The 22,339-nt window shown below is 39.7% G+C and overlaps 1 protein-coding gene across 11 annotated transcripts in view; it reads left to right on the top strand.

Moving 5' to 3' along the window:
- The first annotated feature begins 4,608 nt into the window (after positions 1–4,608).
- The window catches only part of setd5 (SET domain containing 5), a 124,168-nt gene continuing 106,437 nt past the window's right edge, over positions 4,609–22,339 (top strand). For 5 of the 11 annotated variants that reach the window (XM_052018381.1, XM_052018390.1, XM_052018389.1 and 2 more), the window contains exon 1: positions 4,609–5,121. The gene's annotated coding sequence lies outside the window, so the exon portion shown is untranslated. Of the gene's footprint in view, positions 5,122–5,404; positions 5,459–6,351; positions 6,460–6,666; positions 6,788–7,231; positions 7,313–22,339 lie in introns of those variants that run through there. The other 6 variants (XM_052018385.1, XM_052018384.1, XM_052018382.1 and 3 more) reach the window with 6 other exon arrangements.

Below are 22,339 nucleotides of genomic sequence, written 5' to 3'. Positions count from 1 at the left end.
ATGAGAGTTGTTTTTTGTTATTTGAGAGATGATGGCTAGCTATACAAAACGGGCAAATATGATCCTACGTATTCCTTAAGTACTCTACTGACCAGTTAGTCCTGAACAATGTAGTGAATGTGAGAGGCTTGAACAAACAACCATTAACAGTAAACCAAAACCCTAATTTCAGTTACAACTGTTTTTGCAGTTTCCAATCCATTATTGCTGAAATTGTCTTGGTTAACATGCTCAGCATAACTGGCAACTGCTCAGTTTTTGTAGTATACCTTGCTTAATTAAGTACAACCAGAACACACTGCATCACAGTGGGTCTTGTACACTCTGCTACCTGATACTGCTCTTTCATAGTCATGCAGCTGCCAGATAAAGACTATTTGCAACTAAATGCCACCATGCAGGCAGTGTCAGGGCTCCTAACCCTATTCTGATTGAGTGGCTCCTTATGCTCGCCCTATTTGCATCCTCATAAGCAGCACTCTCATCCCATGAGCAAAGAATTGGCAGAACCATCACAAAAGCACTTAAAAATCACAGCCTTTCTGGGGAAAAAGCAGCCACTATCTATGTGGCTATTAATCCAAATGGGAGAACTGGGGGGGGCGATGCTTACAATGTAGGGAAAAATACTTCAGAAGTAACTATGGTCCTTGATTTTCATTTCCCTCAGTGACACTGGACACCTCTCAACAGGTTCAAGACCATGACTGTTGTGGTAAACTGCTCCACTAATGGATCCAAGATACAATTATGGCCATAAGTCTCAAGTCATAAAATGTATCATCAGCTTGCTCATTAACTTCTGTGATACGAGGCACCTAACTTTTTTTTTATCACTTGGCATTTCAAGAAGCCATTGACTGGGTTGACAGACTGAACAAGTGTGAGGTTTTCAATGCCACATGAAGGAAGATCAAAAACTGAATTAAAGGTGGTATTTTATAGGTTGAGGTACCATTTTATTAGCACTCTGGCAGTTTCACACTGCAAAATGCCAAGATGTCTCTGGCTAAGATAAATAGTTAATACTACTTTGAATAAAATGGCAAGTTAAATTGTTTCTATCAGTGAAAGTAATCAATGCAAACTATGTTGCTAGTACTGAGATAGTGGCATTAACAATAGCAGATGCCATGACCAAAATCTACTTTAATGCAGCATTACATAGAAAGGGGAGACAATAAACAAAAGGAAATAGGGCAAGAGGAAAGGTTGTAGTAAAACAACATTTATTAAGTTTGCAAGAGGCACTAATGTTGTTGACAGAAAAACACATAACAAAATGACAAAAAGCAACTCTCCATACCCACAGCTGTTCCTGCTTTTGTTCGGGGACATGTACTGGCAAGAATTTAAAACAAGGACTAGCTGGTGTAAACTGGTTTTGCATCTAGAAGTCCCAACGTGTTTACTTCAATAGCAGAAACTATTATTTCACTCAATGATTTCCCTAAGTCGTTCGTTATAAAAGGTAATGAATAATTTTATAACAAATAACATTTGTAATGGAAACAATATTAGTGGAAGGATCTGCTTGCAATGTCTGTTCATGTTTGGGTGGTCTTGGGTGACTTGCCCAAAACCGTGAATCCTAGTTGCCATGACACACACTATTGTTCTCAATCGCCTAGCTATTATTCTTCAGTGTTATTGCAAAGTGAGATAACAAAGCTGGCACAACCTGTAGCACTGCATCTACAGTCAAGACTTACAATGTATCTTTGAACCATGTTTTTAAATTGCAATCATACATGGAGGCTGAGCAGGGAACTATTTTATTTTTCATTGGTGAGATTGTAGTGATGGGAGTGAATGGACTAAAGTGTAGGCAACTATGTGTACTTCCAGAATTCTGAGAGTATCAAAGTATTTGTAAGAAGAGAAACGAGCATTTACATTACAATTTCTAAAATGAATAGAACTTCATTGACCGTACCCTAAGAAACAGAGTAAAATGGTTGTTATGATATATTCAGCTTTTCATATATATTTCAGTTTATATCCAGACCTTAGACTACCTGCTGTAAAATTACTCAATGCTTCCATTTAAAAAGTTTGCCCAGTAAATTGCAAAATATTGCATCATCAGGGAGTGCCAAGTTAATTTGCTTTTCCATTCTTAATCTTACAAGGAAGTTAGCAAGCATCCAAGATTTTAAGCTTCCAAAAAAACAAGCCATTCAAGTGACGAAGGGTCTTATCAGATGGCTGTGGCACAAAGAGGCACACAGATGGTTTGGGCAAAGATCAAGTCATCATTTGTGGACATTTTGGCATTGGCTGTAATTTCAAAAGGCCTCAACATACAACAAAAAAACTCTGACTTCATAATGTTCATGATTCGATCAGCTCTCATATTCTGGCTCAACCGTGACCACCATTACAGTAACTCCTTTGCTGAAGCTAAGGTATATTTTAACAAGAAAATTAAATAATGTCTTCGTGGTTTTTGGTACAAGCTTGCTGGGATACACAAAAACTAACAATGTGTGAAACATATGCAGCATGTTTCCCCTGCACCCTCTTACATTTAATTACTGGAATTGAATTGAACTAACCTAACCATTGGAATCATCAGTTTGCAGGGGACAGCAGTTGATTTTTCCTTCTCCTGTTCAGAAGATACATAAGTGGAGATACTATGCCATATCTGATGGGTAAATAAATAATTTATTCTGAAGAAATTCAGTCTTCTTTTGAGCACTGGGCCAACTGAGTGGATTTTTAAAGTATCAACTAAATATCTCCCTTCAAAAACAAAATTATTTGCAGTCTGGCACTATATTTACAGCTGGAGTTAAGGGAAACCAGTTCACAGGCCTGAAATGTGCATAAACGATTTAAATAAGTGTTCATGTGCACTGGATACTTGTTTGAGCAGATTCAATACCAGGGCACAGACATAATCCATTCTACCACACAGGTTAAGGTAGGGTTAGTGACTTCTAAGTAATCCTCTATTTTTCACAACAAAGTAGGCCTAAAACAAAGATTAGAGGCGGTCTGGTAATCATGATTGCTCCAAGCCTCGAAGGATTTGCCAAAATAACTTTCCAATTCTAATCATTGACCTACTGTAAAACTAGTACCTCAAGCTACAGCAGGGAGCCAGAGATCTCTAATTACATTATTTACACGCCCATTTTATAAGAAAGTCAATTTTATAACAACGAACCTTCTGCTAAGGCTGAGACGGAGTAAACCACCTAGCCAACCTTGCAAGATCTGTTGGTCATTGTACTCGGTGTCACAGCCAACAAGGGGGAAAACCTGGGTGGAAAGTGAGCTTGCAATCCTACCAGCTACAGCCAACAGCTTTTCTCAATTACACACCATCATCCTACAATTTTTTTTTATTTTGTGCATTGTGTCACTAGCAGTCCCATAAACAATGAGACGACGCAAAATGCAAGACTCAACCCCAGTCGATTTGCATTCAGCAAAAAAAAGAGGAAACGGAAAGGTGAACGAGGGCAGGAGGCTGTGCCTGTGGGGGCTGCCGCCAGCCAGAGTGGGTGTTGGCCGTCCATTAGATCACTCGCTTCAATGAAAGGGGCAAGCGGACATGACGATTCCGGCAGCTTTCTCCCGCATCACGCCCCGACAACGAAAGGCAAAACCTCTTTACCCTTAAAACAAAATTTTAAAAAAAGGGGAAAAGAGTTCTTCGACCAAAAGAATCCACCGTGAAAACCGAAAAGATAACTTACATACCGGACAAAAGAACCGCGTGTGGATGAGAGCGGCGAGCAGCACCCGGGCTCCACCTTAGGTGGGGCGGGCTCCCGCCGGCGCCATTTTGTCCCGCAAATAAAGCCAACATCTCGCCTCGCAAATTAAGTTTTATTTTTCGACGCCAATCCGACACATTTTACATATTAACCACACATTTTCTCTTAAAACATTATGTACACAGAAATCCAACAAGCGCCTGGCTATCTGCGCTCCGCACTACCAAACCGATCAGGCTTTTATTTTATTTTTTCATGGAAAAAGTGTTTGGTTTTATAATCCACACGTAAATACGGACGGCAATCAACAATCCGTTAAAATAGTTGAGGAAAAAGAAAGGCAGCTTTTGATCTCGGTGTTTTTTTGGGTACTGAAAATCCACTAGATGTGCCTTTAACCATGTCCTTCCCGCACACTGCCTTTTGCCGTCTCACTCCCGCTCGACTTCCACCCGATTCCACCGATCAAACAAACCCCACCCCCGCAGGGAGAAAAAAAGGGGCGTGCGGTGACTGACAGGCCGTCCACCTTGATTGGCAACCCCGCCGACCAATTAACACGAGGAGAAACGCAAATCGGGGGACGGGGTTCATTTCAAATTGTCCAATCAGCGAGCGATGGGGGCTGGACTCGGTTGACCCCACCTCCCCCCCCCCCCCCCATCCGTGGAGTCTCCCCCACCCTGGCTGGGTGAGGCGACGGAGAGGAGGAGGAGGAGGAGGCAATCGCCGCCTTCCCGGCGAGTCCCTGCGCCCAGTCCCGGGGAAACCCCGTGTCTTTTGTCAGGGCGGCCCGCCATTTCCGAGCGAATGGTGGCGGTGGGGGGAGGAGGAGAAGGAGGAGGAGGAGGGGGAAGATGGGGGAGGGGCTGCGGAAGTAGCCGCGGCTGCAGCTGCATCGGCTCTCAGACTGAGGCCGGTGTCGGCAGGCAAGAGTTGGCCCCAGCTGCAAATAGAGTGAATTGTCTCCTGATAACGAATGGTTACCTGAGGGCGAAAGTCCCCAAAATAACAGCAAAGTCCTATCCCGCCTGGCTTCCCTTCGGACCAAGTCTTTTTTTTGTTTAAAAATCCTATTTGATCAATCGAAAACGTTATCAACAATCTGCAAATTCCGCCCCCTCCCCCGCTTCCTCAGCAACCCCCATCTTCTTTCTTTTTCCCCACCCCCCTTGAAACGTCAGAGTGAAGCTGTAAAGGCTCGGTCGGTGTCCTCAGGAAAGCCCGAGGCTCTGCTTAAGGCCTGGTTGGATGAATCCTGAGCTTTTAACAATAACACAAAAAATAAACACACAAGGAAGGAAAGAGAGTGTGAGAGAGAGGAAAAAAAGAACATTAGAAGAGGGGAGAAGGCAGTCCCATTCAGAAACGATTATTGAGAGAGAAATCGGTGAGTTTTCCTGTTTATAATTAGGTTGCCAAGGAATTTGATGGTTTTTATTGGTGTGGGTGTTGATGATGTTTACATGATGAACACTGCGCACTTTAAAAGATTTATGAAATCATTTTAAACCTATTTTCAAACATCCTTTTCCATTGCAGTCTTCGATAATTACATTTAGAAGGATGAATAAGTTAGCACCTATGTATTTTGCTGGATTTATTCCACCTCGTACAACTTCATCGTAGTATTTTCTTCATTAGAATACAACATGAAAGGGAGAGAGGTTGGGCCCCACGGTAGCACTCATCTAGGAGACATTATCGGATCCTGGGGTCTTGCTCAGGTATTTCTTCCCCTCAAAACATCATCTACATTCAACCTGCTCAATTATTATAATGTTAAAGCACTTAATACTATTATCTAAATTATGCAAATATTATTAGAATTAACTTAGCGTTTTGAATACATTGTATCATAAAACGTATTTTCAAGTTACATTAATCAGAAAGTAAAATAGAATACTTGGATTTTGGTTTATTGTTATGTCAAATCCGATTGTGGCATCTAGTTTTCATCAGTAATATCCCAGTAAGAAAAAAATCAGAATGACAGATAGGATTTGTGTTGCTTTTTTTTTGTTGGGCGATTGTAAAGAAATAGTTGGATTATTATTGGTAATGAAAGAAACAACACCTTTTTTTGTATTATAATAGAGCATGGCCTCTTCGAACCACATGGTCTAGAAAGGTGTTCTAGCTGATGATGACACATGTTTGTTTTAGTTTTGCCTACCTTAATTTTTTTATTGCAGACTTTCTAATAAATTTCAAAGTTAGTTTTCACCAGTGATGTTGGAATGAAGTGCAAAATTCAAAGTGTATATTGTGTTGCAAATGTGGATGCTTTTAGCTTTCTAGGTGAAAAGATGATAGCTGCATCATAAATCCACACCTTGTTATGAAATGTGTGAATACTCGCCGTCAGTACATTTTATCTTTGTCATTGCTGTTTCTGAGACGCACGACGTTACATTCTTAGTTGAACCCAATATCTTATTCACGTGAACCTAAGGATTCCTTTAAAAGTGGGGGGAAAAAACTTTGGTTGCAAGTCATAATGAACGATGCACTTTGTTGTAAACGGTAATTAATTGTGTGATGGTTATTCTGCTCTCCTTTCGATGTTTCTCTAAGGCCCAACAATAAATCGCTGTAAATTCAGCGTTCCCCCGCGTCACCAGGAAGCCAAATCTTATGTCTTAAAAAACCGATCTCCAGACCAAGAATGCTAATTGCTAACTTTGTATCTACGATATTGCTTTCAACGCAGATCCTCTTTTCGATAGTAAGCAGCATAACAACTCAATTTTCTTGGGGTGTAAAATATTCGTGATTATCCATAACCTAAACTCTGACCTAGTTATTTATCCTTAAATCTTCAGAGGTAACTTGTGCCGTGTGTGTGTGTGTGAGAGAGGAGAGAGAGAGTGTGAGTGAGAGAGAGAGTGGGGGGGGGGGGGGGGATGGGGTTGGGGGAAGGGTTGGTAGTCTGCTCTTACTGTGTGTTGGTTTTGTCTGAAGGTTTTTTTTAAGGTTGGTCTTCGAGTGGTTATTTGAAAGTTATTTGGTTTTAATATCGAATTTCTTGGAAATTGCTTCAGTAGTAATTAAAGGTAAGACTGGGCATTAACTGAAGAGGTTATACGTAGGACCTGCTTATTATTTTACTGAAATTATTAAGATCTACCAAAGATATAGATTAATTGCATTTATGATGTTTTTCGATGTATTAACTTCCAAAGCCAGATCTGATTTACTGCTTTATTTAAAGTCATGTAATCCCTATTAGTGGTCGTGAAAGCATAAAATCGATTATTAGGACCCCGCGTTGTAATTGCAGAATTCAAAAAGAGAGAAAACAGGTTGGTATTGTGTTCTTTTAGTAGAACTGGTTATTGTCTGGACAGAAGATTCTGCTTTATGCTGGACGAAGCTTGCTATATTCGGCGTTAGCGGAAATTGAGTCTGAGGCTTTGAAGTTAGGGCAAGGCCCGATATGTCTGGGAAGCTGGATTGCACTTCAGGGGCCTGACATAAATGTTTAGCGCTGAACAGTCGATGCAACACCTGTACAGGTCTTCTGCTTCCTCGGATACAGATGGTAAAAGTGGATCTGTTACGTTTATTTTGTTGTAGAGGTCAGTGGTGAATTCTCCCATATTGTATTTTTAATAAAAAAGGGGGAGGGGTAGAGCAATCACGTACTGGATACTGAAATAGAAATGTTGTGTATATTAACAGAATCATACATTGCCTGTTTCTCTTCAGTTTCAACTATCTTATAAATAAGTTTTGAGATTGCTATTTTGAAACTAGTGATTAATTTTCTTAAGGACGTGTGGAAGAATTCCTGTACAAGAATCATAGAGTGGGGGAGGGGACTGATTTTAAATCTAGCTCCATCAGTCCCAGGACTTCGACAGATCCAAGGCTCAAAAATTGTTATTATTCCAAAACATTTTAATTTGCTGATTGCAGAGTTTGTGTGAGGGAAAAGTTTAAAAAACAAATTATTCACATTTGGGGGCGTTAAAGGATCTGTGGGTTGCATACTTGCAGCTTTTCAAATCTGTTTTAAAAGGCTTGATATCGGAGCAAGAGTATGCGATTTACCAGGAAGAGTCTTATTTGATACTAGCAAAAGTACACATTGTTCATGAGTCCATATTTTTGTCACGTTCAATACCAGTCTTTGATCCAGGCAAATGTTTTGTGTTTTAATGAATACGCATCTTGCTCGAATTGTGTAACTGGAGGATCTTAGGCTGTTATGACTCTATCCCAAGAAAGAAAAATTAAGTTTGAGATCAAATTGGGTTTGAATGATTCGCACATTCCATTAACCGTACGTGTTCCAAAGCAATGGATTATAAATGTTAAGATTTTGCAGACAAACGAACGTTCATTTATTACTAATTACCTTCATAGATGATCAGTAAATACAAAAAAAGATCGAAGTTGGTAGCTTTGTGGCTACGGGACAATCCTAACAGTTTAAAGATTGTGTTGCAGTTGAGGGAGTGGGGGAGGGGAAGGAGCGCCTTAGTAGAATGCCACTTCATTGATACACTGTAGTGAACGTTGTGATGCATTTCTTCCAAGTCACGAGCTGAAATTGCTCCCGGGACTAAAATATATTTGGGGTATTTGCATAGTTTGTGCATTATTTTATGGTATTAGGAAATCGATTTTTAATATGCCTCTTTTTTTAATCAGTCTCAATGCTTTGTTGACGTTTCTTTTGTGGGTTGTTACCGCTTACCTAGAACGCGTTAATATAAGTACATTTAATGTGTTCCATTGAAAAGTTGCAAAAATATATGGCATCGTGGAAGAAACTGGCTAATGCCTTCAGTGAAATTTGATCTTGCATGAAGTTCCTAGCATATTAATGAATAGGCAGATGGTCGTGGTGCGTCCGTCTGAGTGAAGATTGTGTTTAAATTTTGGTCACGCTAATAAATGGTCCATCTCTCCAACATTAAACTTCCAAGGATAAAAACATTCTTCAGATTTTGCATTATCCCTGTTTCAGTATAGAACGGTACAACAAAATATTTAAAGCAACTTAGTTTTTTTTGCTTGAGTAAGATAACTGACGAATTGGATGTTAGGAAATTGTTTCATCGATTGCAGAGGATGCGAGTAGATGAGCAAATGGATAATAATGGAAATCATATTATTCAGGCTCTATAATTTCATCACAATGAAAGTAGAAGATTATAATCGATGATCTTTTTAAAAATTTGTAGGCAACCGCATTTAAACCTTTGTTAGGCAATAATTACCCATCGGTAGCGGCCCACATCAAGCCTGGGGCTGGAGTGCTTGATTACCCAGCTAGGGTTACGCGGATATGGGCTGACTGGGTTTCTACAATTTGCGCTAATGTTTATATCGAACATTATTGTATGTAGGATTTTTAAAGATCAGAATTAAATCTATAGAAAATCCGTGAAAACCGATGGTTTTATCTGAGTGTGTTTGAGTAATAGAATAACACCCCACATTAAATTGTTGCGCTTTGAGCTCAAATAGGCCTTTTTATGAAAATGGCTGCAGTTGCCTGTAAGCTGGGTGGTTTCTCTGCCTTGTAGTAGCCTTCATTTCCATGTGCAGGTTTCTGCGAAGAGTTTTTGAGCTTTCTGTAATATTAACCTATTTTTGAAATAAAATAGGTAGGCATTTCCGAAGAAAAACTCATGATTGCAAAACTACTTTTGTATTACTCCAATATCCCTTCTACAACCAGTAATTGTATTTTATTGGAAGTTGAATGGGAGTTGAGGAATTATGAGTTGCAGATGCGAAATCTTTTAATTTACTTAGGTGCGAATATTATGTGCAAATCCAAACAGTAGTTGCTTCGTTTGTTAGTGAGAAGCCTTTTGTATCCACAGCTTATATATGCTGTGTTTGTAAAATTAGGAAAGTGGGGATGTAAAATCGCATGCAGTTTTCTGAAATTGTACCACGTTGTTTGTCCTCTACAGCTGGCACTTAATTCCTTGTACATGAAATGGTAACTGGAATTACAGCAAAAGGATAATTACCATTGTGGACTTTTTCCTGTGTGAAGCATTTCCGATTGAGTGCTAATTTAATGTATAACGTCTGGGAAAAGAGACACGGCCGCAATTCCAAACATTAAAGCACTGTTTTCAAAGAGGCATGACCAGCACCTCCACTAAAGGAAGCTAAATTTAAGCTAGTAATTTTCCTAATTTCGATTCCCCCCAAATCCGATCTTTTTGCCAAGTTTTGTGGATAGGCTTTTCAACATCTTGCAAATAATTCAAATTATAAAGTTAAATTTTATGACAAGGAGGTCAAATAAGTCCACCCAGTAAGTTTATTTCATAACTATAGTGATTAATAGATGTTACTAATGAGAAATTATTTGTAGTTCTATACACGGCACCTTTAGAAATTAGTTTGCAATGGGTTGTTTCCTATGAGAGTTTTGGATCATGGCGTGTTGACAGACCGCAGTTGATCTAGTGTTAGGTAATTGGTTCAAGTTGCGTTTCCCTTATCCTGTATAAGGATTTATGGTGAGATATGCAAATTAAGTAGTTTGGTCCCATTTTCTTCAGGCGTTTGGAATGATTCCAAGACGAATTTCACCTTTATCAAGCGATTGGTTGTTTGCTTTTTGATTGGCTGATTATATTTATAAGAATTGCAGCAAAGAAAGTAATATTTAAAAAAGACCTTGCGTCGAGAAATCGCACAACTACGCTTGTTTTGTAACTAAGAAATTCTGGTGATTAATTTCAAAGATCGTGTTTTTTTTAAACATGGTTTCGACCCATCCTCAACCGGAAATCATTGTTGGAATACTGTGAGGCTTACTCCACGTATTCAAATAAGATCAGCAAACCTCTCCTTTTTTGGAGAACGCTACAGCCAAACGTCTGTTTAGATGTTTGTTTCGATCAGACGTTTAATCTGTTACAAAGCGTCAGACGATCATCTTTAAAAACATGTTTAAACATTTCTACCACTTGCGTTCTCTAGTTGGTACGGTCATATTTTAACTTTTGTGGTCAGTGCTTTGCCAATGGCGGACTACCCGCCTGCCGCCACTGACTATTCGTACGTGCAACGCTTTGCTCTTCCAGTATTTGACAATTTCCTTGCCAGAGGTAGCTGAGATACTTGGAAATGAAATAAAGCCGTTATCAAGAGAGGGGGGAAACACTGGTACCATTGAGAGGGCTTACTGAATTAAATGGTGATTTCTTGAAAAATTGATCCCAATAACGCACTAATATTTGATTAGGCAAGGAAGTGTGTGTGTGTATAAAAGGCTGGATGGGAAGCTCTGGACAGCCATGAATTAGGGACGCCATTTTTTACAGGGCTATGAGCACGTACACAATCCTTTCAAGTTTTTTTTGCGAGATCGATTTACGTTTTTTAAACGTTGAGTTGTTGAGTGGGAAATGGCTGCCCTCACTTTGGATTTCTGTGTAATTGTGAGTGTAATGTCACAATGCAAGAGGAGAGGAATGCAGGGCGTGCGATTGCAGAAACAGCCGGTGCCTGGAGGTGGATTAATGTTCTCAAAGAGATTGCATCATCCTCGCTCCCACTGGGCCCCTAAAACCTTTCCAGCTGTAAAGTAGCCAAAAATAAACCAATTATGAAAAAGCACAAACATAGGCGGCTGATTTTTGCAGCATATGTGTAAAGGAGCGGTACTGAGTTTTGCCCTTATCCCCTCGATTTAAAGCCCATCACAGTTAACGGATCACTTTTATTCATTTTGTTTTTAAAATGACCACGTATTGGTTATCCACATATAAATACTAGTAAGGAATTATCGAAAAACATAACATCCCAACATTTGTAATTCACCATGGTGCAATTAATCCGGCGATGCATTCATAAGTATCCCTCGAAGATAAAAGGAATCGCTCCAGTTTGCTTTGGTTTGGAGGGACATATTGTGCTAACATTTCCAAAACGAGTTCAGTTGATGGGAAGAAAACGATTCGTTAACTTTGTGCCAGATTATCTTTGCGTGGTGACGTTGGGCGCGTGCGCACAACTCCAATGTTGTAGCCATTCTTCTGTCCTTCCTGCGAGGGGCAATCCTAGACGTAAAAAAATCATTTACGGTTTGTTATCTACGTTTCCCGTCGGAAACCACCAAGTTCCACAGTCAATTGTGGAGAATCATTCAACCATGAATCCTGTTTACATACCTCTTTAGCAAGAAAAACAACAACAAAATGTAGGAAACAGCAAGCCAGCCAGCAAATGTGGGGAAAAGAAATTAATGTAAAATTGGGGGGAAAAAAGCGGAAATGTAAGCTGAAACATGCAGAGGTGGAGTATTAATATAACCTGAAAGTGCAATAAATCTAGAACAGTATCATAGAAAGTGAGGTTCTAAAATCAACTTTCATCTCCTATCTTTGCTATCTGAAGAGAGATAAGGACATAGCGTGCATAGACCAATCAGCCTTTTGAGCCGCCTTTGCCATCCTTAATCATGGCTGATCCAATCTTGGCTTCAACTCCATTTTCCAGTCCAGTTATAATAGGTAATCTCTAGGTTATACATATGTTAATGTATGTGTACAAATGGTTTACATTGAGTCGTGCTGTACTTTTTTTAAAAAGCTTCTTCCATGAGCCAGTATTCTCTTTTGATACCTTGTGGTTTCAGCAATTATTGCCATTATGGATTGAAACAGAATCACCATAGTTGTACCTATACAAACGCCTCTTGCATTTTTCCTCTGAAAAGAAAACATGCAAGGGTCACCAAGGTTAGGCGAGAAAAAGAATAAGAAAACATGAATCAAATTATGCAACGTTGAACTTGGGTTTTAAAAATCTGCTGGGAAGGCTAATCAAAGCAAAAGGATGGATTGTTCTAAGAGACAATGAATTCAATATGACGTCGGGATGAGTCTTGGTCACAATGTTTGATGCAGGGAAGGAAAAGGAATAAGTATATTTAAGATAAGATATCTTTATTAGTCACATGTACATCGAAACACACAGTGAAATGCATCTTTGCGTAGAATGTTCTGGGGGCAGCCCGCAAGTGTCGCCACGCTTCCGGTGCCAACATAGCATGCCCACGACTTCCTAACCTGTACATCTTTGGAATGTGGGAGGAAACCGGAGCACCCAGAAACTCTGTTGATCCTTCAAAGGGAGAGTGGTCATAGGAAATTTTTTTTAAAATGGGTTATCACAGAAGGAAAAAGAAGTTGGAGGCTGAAAGTGTAAGAAGGTGTTTGTGCTGGTCAGCCTGTTTTCCTCATTTCCTTTCTGTGATCACGGAATGGATGTTGGAAGAGCTTCTCCTAGAAGTGGGTGCACAAGTTGTTATACACAGATCTTGTTGAGCCTGAAGGTAAATCTGGTTGATTTATTAAAGCTAGACATTTGGAAGAGATTAAGTAGCATCCTCAAGGACCTACCTTTTAATCTTGGTATATTGCAACTAGCTATAGGAGACAGATTTTTTCATCAATAGTGGCTGTCTCACGCTGTTGAAAAGCAACTTCAAATTTTAGTCATCATCTTAACAAAAAGATCTGCCTTTTAGAATAATGATTCCCACTTGCAAAATTTAGTGAATTTGGCAAGTTAGTATTGTGGTTGTTGCTGTATGTGTGAGGTCAGCTCATCAGGGACAGGCTGTACAAATCTCTTCTGATAAATAGAGCAAAGCAATGACAAGTTTTGTTGACGGTGATACCCTATGGATGTTACCACTAACATCATGAGTGGTCCATTTTGAGTTTTGCTGGAACCACTCAGCTCCCAACTTCATCACAGCCTTGGTTCAAACATAGCTGAATTTGAGAGGTGAGATGAGTGGTAAACTGAAGTCAATGGGCATCAGGTGTAAAATAATTAATTTGGTTGCAGTCATATCTTGCGGAATGATTGATGATCATGGTTGTTGAAGGTCAATTATCCCAGCCACAAGACGCATCTGTGAGAGCTCCTCGGGGTAGTAGTTTTCAAGGCTGAACCTCCTTCAGATGCTGCTTCAAAGACTTTATTTCCATCATGAGGTTAGAAGTTCAGATGCTTGTCAACAATGGCAAAATGTTCAATTCTGTTCCTAGCTCTTCAAGCATGAACTGTTTTCTTTCTGGTTTGCATCAAAACCTAGTCGACATTCAGGCATGGGCTGAGAAATGACAAGTAACATTCACAGCACAAAAGTGCCGGGCAATATCCATTTCCATCCAATATCCATTTCCATCCAATATCCATTCCAAGAGAGAATGAACTTATTTATTCTTGACATCAAATGGCAATACCATCATTGAGTATTCTACCATCAAAGTCGATGAACCTGAGCTGGGGCAGTTACACAGATACTATGGCTACAAGTTAGCTAGGTATCCAGTAAATGAGTCATCTCCTGACAGCCAAAACTTTACCGTCATCTACAAATCACAATTCAGGAGTGTGATGGAACATTTTGCACTTGCCTAGATGAGTGTAGCTCCCAAACACATGAAACTTGACACTGTGTAGGACAAAATAGCCTGCTTGATTATAACCTTTTCCAATACCAGTTAAGTGATTGCAGTGTCTGCAAAATACTTTGCAGTTACTTACCTGAGCTACTCCAACAGCAATCCCTAAACTTGTTACCATCACAGACTAGCAAGCACCTGGAAACATCATCATCTAAAGGCTCCCCTCCATGTCACACTGACTTGGAAATAATTGCCATTCCTTCTTCGCTGCTGGGACCAAATCCTGAATTTCATTCTTAACAACACTAGGTGTACTAATATCAGTTATTCAAGAAGGTAGCTCATCACTGCCTTCTCATAATTGCATAACTGCATTCTCATCACTGCCTTGCGTGATGCTTAGATCCTATTAATGAATTAACAAAAAGGATGGTAGCTTTTATAACATAGATGTTTAGTTGTGTAGGACTAGAGACAGCTGTGGTTCTGTAAATTTGATTCTAGTAGTTTTTGACAACAGGAATACTGGAAAAATTATACAATGCAAATAATGTGTTGTAAATTTTCAGTGATTGTTAAATCAGTGAAATTCCTGATCCAGCAAGTGAATCTACCCACGATACAAACGTTTTCAGATAGGGTTAGAATTTTGGACAAAAATACCGTTTAAAAATTTTACAGACCAAAATCAATAACCATTTACATTTCACATTTACAACAGATCTTAAGTTTGTGAAAGGGAACTGTAGACTTTTCAAGGCATATGGACTTTGAAGAAGTTTTCCTCCTCTCTTCGAGAGTTCCATGAGACCTTCTTTCATTGCTCCCCCTCCCCTATCTGGCTTTATTTGCCTGTCATCCTTCACCTCCTCCCACCCCCACCCACCCCCCCCCCCCCCCCCCCCCCCCCCCCCCTTGGTCCACCATTCACTTCTGGCCCCTGTGTCCCACTCCCCCTCTCCTCTTTGTACTGGCTACCTCCCCTCTCCACTCTTAGTCCTGATGCAGGGTTTCAACCTGAAACGTTGACCATTTCTATCCCCCACAGATGCTGCTCGACTCTCTGAGTTCCTCCAGCAGATTGTTTGTTGCTTGAGATTCCAGCATTTGCAATCTCTCCTCTCTCCTGTCTCCTGCCTCTGGCATAAATTAAAAATTGGACTGCCACCTAGCTTTGTACTGAGTTTAAGAGGCATTATATAGTTTGCAGTATATCAAACTACAACAAAGTTACTTCCACGTTGCTGGAGGCATAGAGCCATACAGCATAGAACTGGCCCTCTGAGCCGGCCACGATGCCAATCTAATCTCATCGCATCTGCCTGCACATGGTCCATATCCTTCTATTCCTTACCTGTTCATGTGTCTGTCTAAATGTTTCTTAACAATCGCATCTGTTTCTGCTTGTACCCCTGGCAGCACATTCCAGGTACCTACTACCCTCTCTATGTAAATTCCTTCATAAATCTCCTTAAAACTTTCCTCCTCTCCCCTTAAACTTATGTCCTCTAGTATTTGACATTTCCTCACTGGGAAAAAGACTCTGACTATCTACCCTATCTATGCCTCTCATAAATTTTATATACTTCTCTATCAAGTTGACCCTTGGCCTCCTGTGCTCAGCAAAAACAATCCAGGTTTGTCCAATCTCCGTATCACTAATACTCTCCAGTCAAAACATCATCCAAGTGAATCTCTTCTGCACCCTCCACATCCTTCCTGTAATCCAGCAACCAGAATTGCTGGATTACAGAGCAGTCCTCTAGATGTGATCTACTCAAAGTTTTATACAGCCGAAACATGATTTGTCAACTTTTATACTAAATGCCCCAACCGATGAAGGCAAGCATGCTGTATGCTGCCTTTACCTGCCTATTCACTTGTGTTGCTACTTTCAGGGAGTTATGGACTTATGTACAAGATCCCTCTGTACATCAATGGTCCTAAGTATCCTGCCATTTACTGTATATTTTCCTCTTATATATGACTTCTCAAAGTACAACACCCCACACTTGTCTAGATTAAACTCCATCTGCCATTTCTCTACCCAAATTTCCAACTGATCTATATGCTGATATATCCTTTGACAACCTTGCTCACTATCCATAATTCCACTAATTCCTCACTATCCACAATTTCACCAATTTTTGTGTTGTATGCAAACTGTTCCAGCAATGATCTTTCGGAACACCACTGGTCACAGGCCCATTTGCCCCTACTCCCTCTTTTATGCCAAGGCAATTTCCGACTCCAGTGGATCAATTCACTGTGGATCCCATATGCCTTAATCTTCTGGATCAGCTTACCATGAGGGACTTTGTTGAATGCTTTACTGAAGTCCATGTAGACTACATCCATTGCCCTACCCTCATCAATCACCTCCTCAAAATACTCAATCGTTTGTGAGGTACTACCTTCCCGCACAAAGCCATGCTGACCATCCATAATAAGTCCATGTTTTCCAAATGTGAGTAAATCCCGACCCTAAGAATATTCTCTAATAATTTCCCTACGTCTGATGTAAGGCTCACCAACCAATAATTTGCTGGACTATCCCAATTGCCTTCCTTAAACAAAGGAGCAACATTGGCTATTCTCCAGTCTTCTTGCCTTTTGCTAAAGAGGGTACAAAGATCTTGGCCATAGCACCAGCAATCTCCTGCTATGCCTCACTCAGTAACCTGGGTTAGATCCAATTGGATGCCAGGGACATATCCACCTTAATGTTCAAGAGACCCAACACTACCTCCTTTTAAATATCAACCTGCCCTAAAATATCAAATACCTCTCCCTGATCTCACTGTCATCTATGTCCTTCACAGAAGCAGGCCCTTCGGCCCACTGCGTCCACACCATCTGTTGTACCTACTTACACTAATCTCATTTACCTGCATTAGATCTGTAGCCTTCTATGTCTTTACAATTCAAGTACATGTCCAGATGCTTCTTAAGTGTAATGAGAGTTTCTGCCTCTACCACCTTTTCAGGCAGCACATTTCTCTGTGTGAAAAAATTCCCCCTCAGATCCTCTCTAATCCTTTACCTCGCATCTTAAACCTATGTCCTCTTCCCTTTGACACCTCCACCGTGGAAAAAAGATTTTTCCTATCTATTTCCCTCATAATTTCATGTATATATATCATGTCACCCCTCAGCCTCCTCTGCTCCAGGGAAAACAAACCTAACCTATCCAGTCTCTCCTTGGAACCTTAATGCCCAAATCTAGGTAACATCCTGCTGAACCTCTGCATGCTTTCCAGTGCAATCACATTCTTCCTATAGTGTGGTGATCAGAACTGCACACAATACTCCAGATATGGCTTAACCAATGTTTTGTAAAGTTGTATCATGATATCCAGCTCTTAACTAATTATAGAACATTGAATTTGCTGACAGAGGTAACATTTTGTTGGGTTTGAGTTTTTCTTCCATGTTTGCCATTATTTGTTGCTTGTTGACAAAGTCAAGGAGTTGCAGTAATCCGAGGTAACTTGTTACCAATTGTTAAAAGCAATGGGTAACTCATTGAGAAATGGGGAAAAAAAACTGAAGGTTGACAGTAATGTGACTTCTGATTGTCGCACGCAAATCCTTATTGTCCTAATTTTTGAGAGTTTGTGCTTATTCAACACTTACAGTTCTTGCTGCAAGTTCCAGTTGATAGTTGATTTAGATTTATTTTTTATTATGATGTTGCTAATATTGATTCAGTTATATTCACAAGATATCATTTTATTTTGTAGTTAGAAAACAAAACGAGTACAATGGAAGTTTTACCTGGAGTCCAGGTTAGAATTATGATGATGAAAAGATAATAGCCAGCTCGATCTTGCCTACCTCGTAATGTTTGAAATGAGAAAAGAGCCATGTTTATTATGGGAATTGGGTCAATAAAGTGCCCTCCTTGTTTCAGAAAAAGCCAAACTTTAGATGAATGGTAAATGTGAAAGGGCTTAGGCCCAAATCAGAATGGTATTAGGTAAAACGATTAAGAACAAATCATGTTATTTGATTGAATGTTTAATTCTACTTGTGTCCATTCTCCCTGGTTAATGCATTACAGAGTATATATTTAAAAAACATATATATGGAAATGACTGGTGGAGCTATAAAGCTTTTCAATGTTTCAAGTGTATGTTAATTTCCATTTTGGAGACCCATCCCAGTTGTATGTGCTCTCTTGTAAGGAGTATGTGAGCATTTACCAAGAGCACTTATCTAAATGTCACCAGGATTTACTTTGCCAAACTCTGTCATTAGACTGGCTGTTGAATTGCTGCTGCAATCATAACTTCTAAAAATAGGGGCATGTAAGTGAGAGAGAATGTTTTGAATTTCATTTTTATTTTGCTGTTAAATAGAAGCATTATTTGTGGAACTAAAAATCCCCAGAGTAAAACATGAACAGATTGTGGACTATATATAATAAAGCAGAAATCTTAAAATTATCTTATTTTTCTTTAAAGTTAAATCATTTAATGTGCTTTAAAGTCTACTGGGGCATCAATATTGAAAAGGTGGTAAATGCTAGTCTATTAACAGCCTTAAATCTTCTTCAGGTTGTAAGCTGGAGAAAATGTACCTTTTTTTCTTCTTTCTTTCCACTCTCTGCATGTGCCTTTCTCCAGAACCAGTTCTCTCTGCAGCTAAGTTTGTGGTCTGGGAAATTTGGTTCTTGCTGTGCCAAATGTGATTTTTCCCTTCCCCACATTGCCACACCCTCTTCTCGCATGAGTAATCACTTATATCCTAAGTCTTTTAGTTTGGGATTACTATTTTAATGTTCACTTACTGCATGTTGATGAAGTGTAAGATGTGACAAGGTGTCATGTTGTTGAGTATAGAAAATAGAAATGTCTGGTTTTGTAGTTGGTCCCAGGCTGTTTTGGTGGGATCCACACTGTGATTTTTATCTAGAATACTGCTGGACTAATATTCGTAGTTCAGTGAACATTTGTCTCCAAATTTTGTAAACATCCTCCTTTTAAAATGTATTATTCAATCTACACTACAATAGAATGTGTGGCAAACAGGATGGGGTGTGGCTTCTGTTAGGAGATTAATGAAAGCAGAAGTGTTTTTGGTAGTAAGTGGCAAATAGGTTTAAGCATTGGCCTGGCATTTTGCTTTGTAGAACATTGATTAATCTCAGTTTAATATCTCCTTCTGGGATTGAAATATACCAAGCAAAAAATTTATCATGAACATTAATTTCCAGTGCTTAATGTTGCTTTAAGCATGAAATACAGTGATAGTGATCTCTAGCTACCAGTGACATGGGTGGAATCTGTCGTAATTAATATCAGTGAGCTTCTTTCATTGTCAATCCACCATCGCACACTTCCAATTAAAATTTTGAATTTTGGAATAAAAATGTATATCAATTATACTTTATTCCCTGCATTCAGTGGATAGAGTTTTTAAATTTCACAAAACTTACCTTTGGTCATTTTTTGAAAATATTTCAGTATCATAGAGATTTTCCTTTGTTTTTGTTTAGGCTATAACCTGGTTTCCACATAACTCAAATGCCTACGCAAGATTGATCATTTTCAGCAATTTTGGATAGGGGCAAACACAGTGCAACGCTAGAGAAATTTCTAATTGCTTTGAAAATAATCCGTAAAAATAATGTTCAAAGTAACAACAATCAAGTAGAAAAGTGATTTATAAAAGCAAAGCTTTTGTTCTGGTTCCAGCTGGTCACCTTTAGATGCTTCCATTTCATAAACATAAGACTTGCCCCTTTTCATGTTCAGCTTAAAATCCTAAATGTCTGCCTGAGAATGGCATTGAAGGCATAGAAGTTGAATGGATTTCAGTACTTTAGACGACAATGGAGCCAATAACAATTGAAAACCAAACAAATTGAATTGGATTGTTTACAGATGGTACATATTTTGAGGTGGAGAGAGAAGAGAAGTAATTAACTGATCATGGTTCTCACACACTAAGAAGACTTTATATGGTTAACAGTACAATAAAAACATTTACTTCATGCAAGATGAACAACAATGATGTTTACAAATGCAGTTGTTATTATATAATGAATACATGCTCAACAAATAATTGCAATCATGTTAGAGAATAGCATGTTAGAAAACAGCAGCATGCAAAGCACATGAACCATCAGGTATTTAGATTATGGACACAATTCAGAGATGTGGGATGTGGATTATATTTGTCCTTAAGGCCATTTTCCATTCTTGACTTGTATACGTCACGTATGTCTCAGACTCTATACACCAAAGGATCTGCTGTCACTTCTTACTCCAGTAAGTGGGGAAGAAAAAGATCAAAGGAATTTGGAAACGCTGGCCATACTGGATGTCTCAAACAATATATATATTATTAAATAGATCAAATCAGTTTGAATTGGGAACATGATTTCATCACTAACTCTATTCTACCACTGAAATTGTGTACTGCATTTAACAACATTGTGTTGTGGAGGGTTGTTAGCCAAGGGGGTGGAGGTGAAAGCAACATATCTAATATATGATGCATAGCAGTTGCAATGTCCATTCATCTAATTAGGAAAGGGGGTGGTGTACATGCACCTGTCTACATCAATGGCGCTGAGGTCGAGAGCGTTGAGAGCTTCAAGTTCCTGGGTGTGAACATCACCAACAGCCTGTACTGGTCAAATCATGTAGATGCCACATCCAAGAAAGCTCACCAGTGCCTCTACTTCCTCAGGACGCTAAAGAAATTTGGTTTGTCCCCTTTGACTCTCACTAACTTTTACCGATGCACCATAGAAAGCATCCTATCTGGATGTATCACAGCTTGGTACGGCAACTGCTCTACCCAGGACCGCAAGAAGCTGCAGAGAGTTGTGGACACAGCCCAGCACATCACGGACACCAGCCTCCCCTCCTTGGACTCTCGTTTACCTCTCGTTTGTCTTTACCTCTCGTTGTCTTGGTGAAGCAGCCAGCATAATCAAAGACCTCACCCACCCGGGACATTCTCTCTTCTCTCCTCTTCTGAGGGCACGTACCACCAGACTTAAGGACAGCTTCTACCCCACTGTGATAAGACTATTGAACGGTTCCCTCATACAATGAGATGGACTGTGACCTTACGATCTACCTTGTTGTGACCTTGCACCTTATTGCACTGCACTTTCTCTGTAGCTGTGACACTTTACTCTGTACTGTTACTGTTTTTACCTGTACTACATCAATGCACTTTGTACTAACTCAATGTAACTGCACTGTGTAATGAATTGACCTGTACAATCGGTTTGTGAGACAAGCTTTTCACTGTACCTTTGTACAAGTGACAATAATATACCAATACCAAATAGTGTGTCATGAGCAAACCTGAAAGGAGCGTGCAGTATTCCTCAGTTAGGCACCGTGGGTGAAATTAGAGTCATAGAGTCATATAGTGCAGAAAATGGCCCTTTGGCCCACCGATTCTATGCCAACCATCAAGTACCTATCTATACTAATCCTATTTACCAGCATGTGGTCCATAGCCTACCCTGCCTTGGCAATTCAGGTACTTGTCCAGATGTTTCTTAAAGCTTGTGAGAGTACCTACCTCCACTGCCTTCTCAGGCAGTGCAGTTTAGATTACAACCATGCTCTGGGTTAAAAACATCTTCCTCAGATCCCCTCTAAACCTCTTACTCCTTAGCTTAAACCAATGTCTTTTGGTCTTGGACACCACTGCCATGGGGAATATTTTTACAGCCTATCCTATCCATGTCTCTCATTATTTCTATTTCTATATTTTCTATTTCTATATTATATAATTTCTACCTATTTCTATTAGGTACCTGCTGTGCTCCAAGGAAAACAAGCCCAACCTACCTGGTCTCTCCTCAGAAGTGAAATACTCCATCCCAAGCAACATCCTGGTGAATTTCTTTTGCACTCTCTCCAGGGCAATCATTTCCTTCCAATAGTTTGGTAACCAAAGTTGCTCACAATATTCCAACTGTGGCCTTACCAATGTTTTATAAATTTATACTAAGACCTCCCTGAACTTGTATTCTCTGCCCAGCTAACAAAGGCAAGAATCCCACATGACTTCACCACCCTATCTATCTGTGTTGCCACCTTTAGAGATCTTTGGATGTGACAGCAAGGTCTCTTTGTTCCTCAATAGTCATTCATGGTATATGTCCCACCCTAATTTGATCCTCCCAGAATGCATTATCTCACACTTACAGGATTAATTTCCATC

This window comes from Pristis pectinata, chromosome 6, assembly GCF_009764475.1.
Source record: "Pristis pectinata isolate sPriPec2 chromosome 6, sPriPec2.1.pri, whole genome shotgun sequence".
Taxonomy (NCBI): domain Eukaryota; kingdom Metazoa; phylum Chordata; class Chondrichthyes; order Rhinopristiformes; family Pristidae; genus Pristis; species Pristis pectinata.
This window is presented reverse-complemented; position numbering and strand designations above follow the sequence as displayed.